This window comes from Eretmochelys imbricata, chromosome 15, assembly GCF_965152235.1.
Source record: "Eretmochelys imbricata isolate rEreImb1 chromosome 15, rEreImb1.hap1, whole genome shotgun sequence".
Classification (NCBI taxonomy): domain Eukaryota; kingdom Metazoa; phylum Chordata; order Testudines; family Cheloniidae; genus Eretmochelys; species Eretmochelys imbricata.
Genome location: NC_135586.1, coordinates 13,681,951 through 13,685,258, shown reverse-complemented (window position 1 = coordinate 13,685,258; position 3,308 = coordinate 13,681,951). Strand labels below are relative to the sequence as shown.

The window sequence follows — 3,308 nt, the reverse complement described above, 5'->3', positions numbered from 1 at the left end:
CCCAGAGCATTCCCAACTCCCTGCGCCACAGATTGATTTCCTTGTGGCCCCTATTTTCGGTCTGTGTCATGTAGTGTTAATGTTAGTACCACACGTTGTGACATTGCACTCCATATACTTTATGAAAATATGCTTATAAATGTGAATATGATGTAACTGGAATATGCTTTATGCAAAAGGTCTCTTTTAAGGTATCATTACAAAGCTTATCATCCCTGGGTGAGTGGCAGAGAGGAAGATGGCAGAGTTTGTTACAATACAATCAGAGACGGGGAAGGGAGAGAGGGACCTCAGACCCTTCTCACTGGGCCTCAACAACAAAGGCCAACTGGACATTTCATAGCAATATTATAGGGGCCTGAGGAATACTGTATCCACCTAAAGATCAGCTTCACGCAATCACACTACTTTCATCAGTACATTTATTACATGCCAGAGCCACACCACTGAAGAAAAGGGGTGTTTGCTGGAGACATTTGTGGTACACGAGATGGAGGTGAATACATTCACGGTGCCTGAAGTACGGCATACACAGTGTCCATCCCTGGGTCACTGGTCCCTGCTCTGGGCTTCTTCTTTGTCACTGGCTCGCCAGCATGAGAGCTGCCCGTTGGAGAGGACACCATCTGAAAACAAGCAGAACCCCAGATCAGCACAGGGAACAGTGATATTCACTGAGCTGTGATCCTCAGCTCAAGGCAGAAGAGGCTGAGATGAAGTGAATGAGGCAGCTCCATGTATCAGCCACAGTGAGAGTGGGGCCCGAATGCTGGGCTGCCCCATGGCCCCCACAACTGCAGCTGCTCTTCAGTGTCTGAGCTGCAATTGCAGCCGCAGTCTCTCCATGCCAGCTGCAGGGAATCCCGGGCCCCTCGATTCATATAAAGATGAACCTGTGTCACTTTCCCCTGCCCTCCAAAAATGGGGCCTTCCAGGCTGGCCTGGCCGAGCCAGTTCAGAGATCTGTCTCATGGTGCATCGTACTGGGTAGACACCCCCACGCGGCCACTCAGCCAGTGGATCCCCTGCTCAGTCCCTATGTGGGGCTTAGGAGGTGCAGAGGCTTTGCACAAGCCCTCTGCACTGGGGTGAATTTCACTCCGTGACCTGGGGCAAGTCAGCTTATGCCTCAGTTTATTCATCGGTAACTGTAAGATAGGAACATCCACCTACCTCAAAATATACAGTGCGGTTTGTAAAGCACTTAAAAAGCCTCAGATGCTACAGAAGTACAAACAGTTACAGCTATCATCATTTACATTCGTTCTCCAAGTGACTCCGCTGGGACTGGAATGACATCTGAGCACTTTCGATACAGAGATCAGCACTTACACTGTACTCACTCCACTGCAGTTTTGAATAGATCATTTCATGGCCGACGGGCTGTGTAAAGGAGTCTCTCTGGGCAGGGGCAGGGGTGCTGCAAATGGGATCAGACATTTCCAGGGAAACTTCCGGTTTCATGGCCTGGATTCGGCGCTTTACTAATATAAAATAGAGAAGGACACATGCATATTATGGAATGACTTGGAATGCAGGCATGAGGGGAAAGGCTGAATTCTACCTCAGTGTCTCTATTTATAGGCTGGGTTCTTGCTTTGTAGGGGCTTTCAATTTTTTTCTTCTGTTAATTTATTTTACATCAAAAGGGCCTGATCTAAAACCCCTTGCAATTAAAGGGAATCTTTCCATTGACTCCAGTTGGCCCTTGAGCAGGCTCTCGCAGCTGAGGGGCTAAACACTCACTCTGATCCATGCTTGCAACTCCTGTTAACATCACTGGAAATTCTGCCTGAAGTGTGGAAGCGTATCAGTGAGACCTTGCGCTGGAGATATAAAGAGTGTGGAGATTTGGTGACCATCCCTAGCTGTTAGGTATTAAAACAGGGGTGGCCAAATGGCAGCTCCCAAGCCACATGCAGCTCTTTTACAGGTAACGTCTGGCTCCCGGAGCCCACCAACCCATCCCTCGCCATTCTCCGCCTAACAGGCTGGTCGGGGGGAGCTCGGAGCTTCTGCCCTGGGATGGGGTGGTGGGACTTGGGGCAGAAGTCTCAAGCCGCAGCACTGTGCTGCAGGGCTGAAGCCCTGAGCCCCGGCTGGCTCTCAAGGTTATGAAGATTATCATATGCAGCTCAGAGGATAAGTTTGGCCACCCCGTATTAGAACATGGCTGCTTTGCTCCTGCCCCAATCACACCCTGTCATAATTAAAAGGTTTCTTAACTTCTCATTCTTTGCTTTGAACTTAAAAAATGTTACAGACTTGTTAATAAAGAAGAGAAATAGCATGGAGCCATGTATGAATTCAGGAAAGACATCCTGAACTGGTCATTTCCCAGAAGATTTGCTGTACCTCACTGAGACAACAACAGTAACTTAAAACAAACCATGGCTGCAAAGTGTATGATGATGCCTAAAGAGAGGCAGGGGAGATTGTTTGCACGTCTTTACTAGCAACTACTTACATGTAAAATACAAGCCCAAAACAAGGAGGAACAGAAGTAGCCCAGCAGTCAGACTGGGGATCAGCAGAACATTCACTGGGTCTGGGCGGGCTATAAAGGAGAACAAACAATATTTGTGAAAAGTCAAAAAAAGAAAAGAAAACTGAATCCCTTCCATTTGCTCCGGTGCAAAGCCTCGGGCGATATTGCCCCTTCGATTAAGGATGAGAAAGGCGCTCAGATACTATCGTATAAGAGACACTGAATAGACTAGTAAGACAACTCCAGTAAACATGCAGGACTGCAGCAAGTCTCCCAGCCAAACCGTACTTAACATTCTTGATATTTCAAAGGCAAAACACAAGCCAAAAGTCCTTTTTCATACATGTTAAAAGAGGGAAAAGAAACCCCACAAACCCACTGCTGAAACTGTCCTTCACAGGACGCCTTGAAGTAGATACTTATCTTTTTTTGGCACTGTTCCAAGACTGAATAAAGCAAGTCCTAACCTCAAAACAATGTGATTTTCACTCCCTGTTCACATATTTACCAGTACAATCAACTGTGAATCAGATTTACCTCCTCATAAATTCAACCTGCTACCTTCATAACTTCATCCCTTGTCCACAGATTTGTTACGCAGTAAATGCAGTGAGGATTGTCTCAGGACAATCTTTGTTAGTTGGTATCACACATTACTTCACTGTTACCTAAAGGAATTGTAACACTAGCTCCATATCACGAGTAATCAGCAATACTAATCAGCCACCAATAAGTCACCTCACCAGCAGTAAACAGACTCAAATACACAACATAAATAACAGACACACTTAGGTCAGTATCTGTGTGAACAGGTGGTGTG

General features: G+C 46.6%; 1 long non-coding RNA gene across 1 annotated transcript; it reads right to left on the bottom strand.

Moving 5' to 3' along the window:
- Positions 1 to 490: 490 nt before the first annotated feature.
- Positions 491 to 2,555, bottom strand: LOC144275470 (uncharacterized). Its single transcript, XR_013348036.1, has 3 exons — positions 2,468 to 2,555; positions 1,333 to 1,484; positions 491 to 626 (listed from the first exon to the last, which is right to left on the bottom strand). It is a non-coding gene; the product is annotated as an uncharacterized LOC144275470 (long non-coding RNA).
- Positions 2,556 to 3,308: the final 753 nt, after the last annotated feature.